This window comes from Engystomops pustulosus, chromosome 2 (assembly GCF_040894005.1).
Source record: "Engystomops pustulosus chromosome 2, aEngPut4.maternal, whole genome shotgun sequence".
Classification (NCBI taxonomy): Eukaryota; Metazoa; Chordata; class Amphibia; order Anura; family Leptodactylidae; genus Engystomops; species Engystomops pustulosus.
The window spans coordinates 41,390,557-41,400,573 of NC_092412.1; the positions used below are offsets into that span (position 1 = coordinate 41,390,557).

General features: G+C 41.8%; 1 long non-coding RNA gene across 1 annotated transcript; it reads left to right on the forward strand.

Annotated features, from left to right (window-relative positions):
• Positions 1–4,347: 4,347 nt before the first annotated feature.
• LOC140116465 (uncharacterized) lies at positions 4,348–7,619 on the forward strand. Its single transcript, XR_011852768.1, has 2 exons — positions 4,348–4,497; positions 6,907–7,619. It is a non-coding gene; the product is annotated as an uncharacterized lncRNA (long non-coding RNA).
• The last annotated feature ends 2,398 nt before the right edge of the window (positions 7,620–10,017 follow it).

Sequence of the window (10,017 nt, forward strand, 5' to 3'; positions counted from 1 at the left end):
TAATAAGTCTGGAGAGTTTATATGTTCTGCTGTTTACACTTGCAGAATGGAAAGTGATAAGACATAAAACAGACTGCAACGTCATTGCTCCTCCATAATGACACCCAGCACCTCAGGTTGGTGCCTGTCTGCTCATTATCCACAATGATGATTTCACCAAGGACATGTACGGTATTTTACAGAGAAGCAGTGAAAGTGCTGTGTTCCTGTTGACAAAGAAACTTCTCCTTTTAGAATGAATTTGCATAATTTACAGAAGGAGACCCAGATACGATCAACGTCAGACAAAATATCTAAACCTGATCCTGTCAACATGCTAAACAAGGTCTAAAAAATACACTAAATGTACTGGGGTAATAGCGTATGTTGTTGATGTATCAGACCTGTACATTAGATTGTGATCCCTACTACAGGGGCCAATGTATATTAACAGTTCTATATATGACAAAGTATTTTAAATTATTATATCGACCATATGATTAATAATGAGACTCAACAGAAGATTTCATATTAATCACTGGTGTCATCTTGTACCAGTAGCAGGTTGTTGACTTACTGTGCTAATTCACTTGTAAAGGTATTTGGGTTACTCTCAAAGGTCCCCTCTAATTATTTCATCCTTTTACCCTATATTAGGATCCAGTATAGGTGAAAGCTGACCTAGGCAGGTCTTGGGATCATAGTGCACAGCACCTGGGAGTTAAGCAGAGTAAGGTCAGGAACAAGCCAAGGTCAGGGCAGTGAGAGTTCTACCAGGAATCAAGTTAAAGGTAAGGGAAGCAACAAAGATTCATGGTAAGGACTGAGGAAGGGATCATACATAGGGGTTTGCTGATTCAGCCTATTAAAAATTGTGAAATATAGGAGCATACACTTTAACCCTCTTGGACATTTTGGGAGGAGGGAACGGGCAGTATTGTGAAGAAAGGAGGACGTTGGAAGGCATAGACATTAAGTATTACACTCCCAAATTGTGTAGGGCCTAGTTTGCCAATATGATACTGTTGATGACTGTGTAAGGTACTGTCCAAAGTTAGACCATGTGCAACACTTCAGAGAGAACGTAGGTGAAGTTGTGACCGGATCACTTGATCCCAGTTCATTATTGCTTAGAAGAGGTGACAAAGGAGATAGAGGGGCTGATCAGAACCTTTGTAGGGACTGAGCTATGACAAACACCATTACTAAAGTGTGACATATCTGTACATCACATGTCAGCTACAGATGTATGGAGACAGCTCATGGGCTCAGTCCTCTCCATACAAGGTGGGTGTTTGCTGCATATTGTGTTAACCCTTTGATTGCCGTTGGCAAAGCTGACATCATTGGGGAGCAACAATCTGTCGCCAGTACAGTCTTGGGTCTTTGTAAGACCCAAGGCTGTGTAGTTTAGCACCACCAATTACAACGAGCCAGTGGCACATTGTAATAGACGATATGTAAAATCCCCATATAATGCCATACTGTAGTATGGCAGTATATGGTAAGATCCATCAGACAACCTAGAGTTAAAGTACCCTAGGGTATCTGAAAAATAGTAAAACAAAATAAATTAGAAAATAAAGTTTTTAATAAAATATAAATAAATTAAAAAATAATTAAAAATGAAAATTACCCCCCTTTTCCTACAACTGATATAAAAATAAACAGTAAAAATCATAAACATGTTAGGTATCGCTCCATCCCAAAATGTCCAATCTATCAAAATAACATAACAGTTATTCCCGGCGTTGAACCCTGTAATGGAAAATAGCGCCCCAAAAATCCAAATCGCCACTTTTTCGCCATTTTGCAACATATACAAAATGTAATAAAAAGTAATCAAAAGGTCGTAAGTCCCCAAAAGGGTAGAAAATGTCATCTCATTTCCGTAGACCAATATGAAAAAGTTATTAGCGCCAGAAGTTGGCGAAACGAAGACATTTTTTTTTTGTACAGAAGGATTACATTTCTTTAAATGTATTAAACACACTGACACCTACATAAATTTGTTATCACCGTAATCATACCGACACAAGAATAAAGTAGACATGTCATTTGGGGTGGACTGTGAGAGCCTTAAAATCCAAGCCGACAAGAAAATGGCGCAAATGCGTTTTTTTCACTAATTTCACTGCATGCATTTGGAATTTTTTACCACTTCCCAGTACAAGGCATAGAATATTAAATACCATCACTATGAAGTACAATTTGTTACGCACAAAACAAACTTTCATACAGCTCTTTACATGGAATAAAAATTATAGATTTTTCAATGTGAGGAGTGAAAAATGAAAACGCTAAATCAAAAATGGCCTCGGTGTCAAGGGGTTAAAGGGGTGTTCCCACTTTAGCAAATGAATGTTTTTGTTTGTATGATAAAAAAATTTCTACAATTTTCCAATATACTTTCTGTATCAATTCCTCCTGATTTTTTGTATCTCTGCTTGCTGTCATTCTATAGAAAGCTTCTATGTTTACTACTAGTGGATAGAAATCTGTCCGTGGTCACACAGGTGCACAGCTCATTAGTATCATAGAGAGTAAGGCCCCTTCCACACTTGCATTTTTCACATGTTTTCTGCGTGTGCTTTTGACGCACAGAACTTGCACTGCACTCTGACCCATTGTAATCAATGGGCTTTTTCAGACTTGCATTTTTTTAAAACGCGCATTTAAATCTCAACATGCTCTACTTTTGCAAATCACGCATGTGAAAAACGTGAAAAACGCACCATACAAGTCCATGGAGATGCATCAAAAACACATTGCACTCTGAGACTCATTCAAGTGCAATGCGTTTTTCACGCATCAATTGCCATAGAAAAGATTCCGTTCCGTTCCGTGCGCTATCTGCACGTGAAAAACGCATTGAAATTGCATTGAAAATGCGTATGCAAAACTGAGACAATGAAGAAACTCTAAGGGTGATGTCACACATGGCATTTTTAGGCTGTTTTTGGGCCGTTTTTAGTTTTCAGATTGTAAAAAACTCATGCGTTAAAAAACGCACACGATTGCATGCATTTTTGTCCGTTGCGCAAATTCGGAAAAACTGACAAAAAAGCATGCGTTTAAAAAAAACGGATGCTTTTTTTAACGCTTGCGATTTTTACAATCTGAAAACGCACTAACTAAATATGGCCCAAAAACGCCATGTGTGACATCACCCTTACTAAAAACTGATTGAACTCAATACAAAATGTCAGTTTTTCACTGACCAAACCCTGATCGCACCCTGATCAGACTCTGACGTGATCTGCAACACAAGTGTGAAAGGGGCCTAAGAGCTCTTTCATATTAGCGTTGATGTTCAGCTTCCATTTCGTTTTGTCTCTGTGTTGCATCCGTTTTGTCTCCGTGTCCGCAAAAGAAACTGACGATGTAACTTTACTTTAAAAACATCACACCTGGTTTTTCAGCCTCATCAGTGAAAAAAAAGGAATGTTTCATCAGTTTTTTTTTTTTGCGGACCCACAGACTTCTATTGCTTTCCATGATCGGATTTTGGCGCAGCTTTCATGTAACAGAAATCCGGGGGGGGGGGGGGTGGGCCGGCGGACAATCCGACTGACTCGGACTGAGCACGGGATTTAAGATTCAAATTGTGTCGCAAGACAATGCACTTACATACACCGGGAAGAAGAAGGTGAACTCTGGCGGACCTGAGCGGGGAAACGACAGATTCAGGTTATCTTTGTGCATTGTGGCACAATGCACAATGCACTCCTGATCGGTACAGGACAGGTAAGTAAATGTGGCCCAAAGTCTTGGACTGTGGGAGTGTGGAAGCAAGTTCTAACCATGCCCTGTAACCTCTTGTAAAACCACCATTTAAAACCACCACATCAGCTGCTTCATCTGAAGAGAAAACTGCAACCACCAACAGTAATATCTCCTTGTTAGTTGAGTTCTAGAATGCAGAACCCCTCCAGCACAAGGGGCTTAGATCCTAGTGTTTGATTTTATACTGGCAACTATCTAACATAAAGATCCATGGAACATTCTTTTACGCACGTGTTTCCAATCTGGGCATCTCTTGCTTTTTCCAAACTCCAACTCTCCCCATGTTCTGGACCACCACTCTAGATACAGTGTATTCAGTATATTGACACTTCAGATCTTCAGGATATATTTCATTGTAATGTGTGAGCAGAGGCAAGGACACACAGAACTATTTGGCTTACACATATAAGATAGCATGGCTTTTGTATTATGGTTCATTCCTTCTAGTTTGTCTTAGAGCTGCATTTTCTGGAAGCCTATCAGTGTGTCTATTGCAGGTCATTTGACATAAATAATATCTTGGAGCGACGTATTTCCAGCAGGGGGCTGGGATGGGCAGAGGATGTTCTTCGATAAGGAGAAACATTTCTTTTCCAAGAGAAACATAATGTACAACTGGCACGGAAGAAGAAAATAAGATGTACTCGTGGCTATTATTATAAGCTGGCCGCACACAATGGGAAAAAACAACAATTTAGAGGCTGCTAAGGGTCTATTTTATAGAATATGACGGTAGGTTACACCGTCTTATCTACTCTATATGTCTCTAACATATTCTATACAGCAGCAACAGAATATGTGGTCCTATGCACATCTCCGTGCGCACGGCCCGCAGACGGAGCTGCCGCGGACCCGCCGCGGACATGAAGATGTAAGCGGAGCTACCCGGGCCATCGGAATGGTGAGTACTGAGTTTATTATTTTTAAGGGCTGGCAGGCTATTTACTACTGTGGGCTGGCTGTATACAATGGGGGGCTGGCAGGCTGTATACAAAGGGGGGGGGGGCTGGCTGGCTGTATATAACATGGGGCTGGCTGGCTGGCTGACTGTGACCAATGCATTTCCCATCCTCGGCTTATACTTGAGTCAATAGGTTTTTCCAGTCTTTTGTGCTAAAATTAGGGGTCTCGGCTTATACTCGGGTCGGTTTATACTCGAGTATATATGGTAGTTTGTTTAAGAGCAGGGACATTTACCACAATCCTACTCCAAAAAAACAGGTCCCAAAACAAGAAGAATCTGTTGCATGGCAGCTGTTAGTGTCTGTGTACACCAACCACCAACAAACAGCATAGTAAAACCTATTGGAACCTGTCACCAGCTAAAAATGACATTCCGGTGACAGGTTCACTTTAAGTCATTAGACACTTTATCAGGTTTCTTTATCTCTAAACTGTCAGTGGTATATGGGACATAAAGCCGATGTACACAAACTGCTTAACTAACATTTATTTAGGGTAGAACCAGTTAAATATCCTTTAATAACTTTCTTCCTATACCACTACTAAATAAACACTTGAATAAAAAATATTGTTCCACCGTATATCTTATGTAACTAAGATTGACTAAAAAAGTTTATGTGATTTTTCAATATTTTTTCCTCATATAAGGAAAGAGGAAGGAAAAGGAAGGACATGTTATGTAATAAAGTTTATATTACAAGGTTTACTTACTTATATACTCAAATATAAGCCAACCTGAGTATAAGCTGAGTCACCTAATTATAACACAAAATACTGGAAAAACACATTCACTCGAGTATAAGCCTCGGGTGGAAAATGCATTGGTCACAGCCTCCCCGAGTAATGAAATGCCCAGCAGCCTCCCCCAGTAGTGAAATGCCCAGCAGCCTCCCCCCCAGTAATGTAATGCCCAGCAGCCTCCCCCAGTAATGTAATGTCCAGCAGTCTCCCCCAGTAATGTAATGCCCAGCAGTCTCCCCCAGTAATGTAATGGCCAGCTGCCTCCCCGAGTAATGTACTATCCCAGCAGTCTCCCCCAGTAATGTAATGCCCAGCAGTCTCCCCCAATAATGTAATGCCCAGCAGTCTCCCCCAGTAATGTAATGTCCAGCAGTCTCCCCCAGTAATGTAATGCCCAGCAGTCTCCCCCAGTAATGTAATGGCCAGCTGCCTCCCCGAGTAATGTACTATCCCAGCAGTCTCCCCCAGTAATATAATGCCCAGCAGCCTCCCCTAGTAATTTACTATCCTAGCAGCCTTCCCCAGTAATGAGATGCCTAGCAGCCTCCTCCAGTAGTGTAATGCCCCAGGCAGCCCTCAGTAATGTAATGCCCCATGCTGTCCTCAGTAATGTAATGCCCCATGCAGCCCCCAGTAATGTAACGCCCCATGCAGCCCCCAGTAATGTAACGCCCCATGCAGCCCCCAGTAATGTAATGCCCCATGCAGCCCCCAGTAATGTAATGCCCCATGCAGCCCCCAGTAATGTAATGCCCCATGCAGCCCCCAGTAATGTAATGCCCCATGCAGCCCCCAGTAATGTAATGCCCCATGCAGCCCTCAGTAATGTAATGCCCCATGCTGTCCTCAGTAATGTAATGCCCCATGCAGCCCCCAGTAATGTAATGCCCCATGCAGCCCCCAGTAATGTAATGCCCCATGCAGCCCCCAGTAATGTAATGCCCCATGCAGCCCCCAGTAATGTAATGCCCCATGCAGCCCTCAGTAATGTAATGCCCCATGCAGCCCTCAGTAATGTAATGCCCCATGCAGCCCTCAGTAATGTAATGCCCCATGCTGCCCCCAGTAATGTAATGCCCCATGCAGCCCTCAGTAATGTAATGCCCCATGCTGCCCCCAGTAATGTAATGCCCCATGCAGCCCCCAGTAATGTAACGCCCCATGCAGCCCCCAGTAATGTGATGCCCCATGCAGCCCCCAGTAATGTAATGCCCCATGCAGCCCCCAGTAATGTAATGCTCTGCATTGCATTTAAGTACTAAACTTTTTTTCTGGCATAAAGTAGCCGACAACAAGGTGCCATCATTTTCCTTAAATGTAACAGCAATTAGAGATGACATCCTTTAGATTAGTCATACAAGGTGCAATATAGGAATTTTAGTTGCACCATATCATAGCCTGCAATGTTTATCTATTGCTCATGTTGTATATTCCCAGGAATACATACATACCGAATCTGAAAATGAAAGGGGCCTTTTGTGGAAAAAAAAGCAAACAAAATATGGGCTAGAATTTCCATATTGAATTTCCGGGACTTGAGCTTTATGAAGAAGCTGGTAAAGGAAGGATCTAATGCATGAGGAGAGGAGAAGATGTCTCATATAACTTCAAAGTGTTATGAAACCTGCATACATGGACATGCCAACACACATAGTGGGATCAGTGTGAGTCACCAAACCGAGCAATGTACCGGCAGGCACACCTACCTACCCTGGCACTGGTGTCTCCTGGGAACATCTCCAAGTGTGGAGAAGACATTCATGACACAATGTCCCAAGCAGGAAGGAAAAAGGGAATATTTTGGACATTTCAGGAGTAACAACAACATAATAGTAGTAGATGAGCCACCATGTATATGCCCTACACCTTATACTCATTATGTAATTTAGGAATTGTACATTGTTTATCTTTCTGGCTTGTGTGTACTACATTATCTAACATACTGAAATATCCAAATTTCCAATGCAGTGACAAATCCTACAGAATGAAGAGCTCCAGAATATTTGGTCACACTACAAGATATATTATAAATGATAAATGTAATGTACAATACTTAAAAAAGAAGGTAAAGTGTTAAGAAACTTTTGCCAAAATTGCATCAAAAAATAGAGCAGATGATTCTAGTAAACTTGAATACTTTATCAATGAAACATGTTCCTATGTCTTTTTCTCCCCTACCTTTCTTACTTATCTTCAACTTTCTGTCCTGTATTCACTGACACCTGAGAGATAAAGGGACCTGATAAAGTGTCTTATGACTTATCTCTTTACAGGCAGTCTCTGGGTGATCTAATCTACTCAGAGAGCTGCATAATCAAGAGTTAATCATTTGCCTCCTTATCTGTCTGAAGTGGACAAACCTTAAAAGGCATTCAGACACACTTCTCACTACAGGAGAAAGAAAAAAGGTTCATAGAAGCTGCTCCATTTAACGAAGAATATTTCAAAATTTCAACCACACCATTTGTGATGACAACTTGCCCCTCATTTCTATGACTGCTGAAATATTGTTGGAGTGGGAGGTAACAGATGAGTAAGGTTTTTTAAAGCTCCTTTCAAAGAGAATTTGTATATCAGGTGATCTCTAATGAATACACAGATCCTGGGACCATATATATCGCCCCTATGCTCAGACCCCTCCAAGAGTTAACTGCAACCTGAAGAGGAAACAAGACAGTGGGGCACATTTACTTACCCGGCCACAGACGTTCCCGAGTGTCTGACGATCATGCACTCTGGTACGATTCACAAAGATGGTGTGCCTGATTTCCTGCATGTGTTGCTTCCCCGATCAGGTCCACCGGAGTTCATCATCTTCCTCCCGGTGCATGTAAGTGCTTGGATTGCAACACAATTTTGTAAGTTAATTTCCGCGGTTTGCCCGAATCCGTCGGATCGTCCGATGGCCTGCCCTCTGATTTGTCACATGAAATCCGGGTGATTGCGACACAATCCGATCGCATGTGACACAATCCCCTTCTAAATACCTGTCCCAACGGCGCGATTCCCGAAAAGTCGGAAAACCCAGCAGAAATGCGACCGCGGGACCTTTAGTAAATAAGCCCCAGTAAGTAGATATTTTTACAGCACCGTATTACAGTATTACACAATGACCAATCTGTTGAGTAATTTATCTGTGAATTGCAGGGCAGCATAAATCTTCCAAAGTGAAAGATGACTCCTCTATTACCTCCCAAAAAGTATCCTATTTTCTAAAATCCCTTTACACTGCCTCCTAGTGGTTATTCCGACATTGCAGTGATTTTTTTAAGGTGTCTCCAGATAATGGTTTTTCTGTGTTTTAGAAGAAGAAAATCCTTTTCAGTGTGAATGTTGCAAAGGTGTTCACTTGATCTCACCTCACTTTTTCATACTCTTTAATGGTTGGAGCATACATTGTAGGATTTCAGCACTTAGATGTTGCCACAGCAAAGTCGTTGTGTCTGACCCCCCCCAAATAACATACTTATAATGTATCCTGAGGAAAGGTCATCTGTATGAAAAATATAATTTCTCTGACCATTTATTTAGCTTTGAAGTTAATTTAGGCTAATTTTTCTCAGACATTTTCCTGTATTCTATGGGGATAAGATTCTCATTAACTTCAGTTTGTCCATTTTGGGGTCTTGAAGCAAGAGCTCTTCTTACTGAGACTTTGCCAATTTAGGCCTCCTTATAGGCGAGTGGCGACTTATAGCCATTGATGCTGCAGGAAATCGTATTTGCATAGTTTCCATTTCTGGGGAGATGTACCAGAAGTGTCTGATATTAAAATTATTCTAGTTGCTCATAGCAATAAATTAGAGTTCAGCTTTTATTTTCCCACATCAGTTTACAAAGTGAAAGCTGAGCTCTGATTGATTGCCATGTGCAGATATAACAGTTTTTCTCTCAGCCACTTCTGATAAATCCCCCATATAAAATCAGTTTTTAAGCAAAACATTATTCTAACTTCCGTAGTGAAGAAGCGCATACTTGGTTCTTTACCACTTCCTGACTAGTGGTATAGGTGGAGTGGCCACACCCAGGCTTGTAATGTATTCCTGTAGAAGAGAATTTTTGTAGTTAAAGGGGTTTTCCCACGAAGACAAGTTCCTTAAATGTACTCAGGATAACAAAATAACACATTCTCTAATTCACTGTTATTAACAAAAATGCAGCATTTCACAGATATAAGTCCAACCTCTCTCTATCAGTCCTGATGTACACAATTTCAGTTGCCCCTAGACACGACCCTGTAACTTCTGACTTAGGGATCAGGGAAGCCATCTTGGATTTCTGTGTGACGGCAGTGGAGCTGAGTTTCTCTGCTCCCTGCACTATAGCCTCCCCCACTGCTGCCCAGGACGAAGTTCACTCTGATACACAGACACTGAGTTCCTTAGGCAGCAGAAGTGTGGGGAGAACTACAAGCTACAGAAAGATACATTTGTTATCTGGGGGGCACAGCAGGAAGGCACAGCAGATCTAGAGTGTTGTGGAGTAGCAGAGATGTACAGGGCCGGATTATAGGCGGGGCTCACGGGGCTAGAGCCCCGGGGCCCCCAC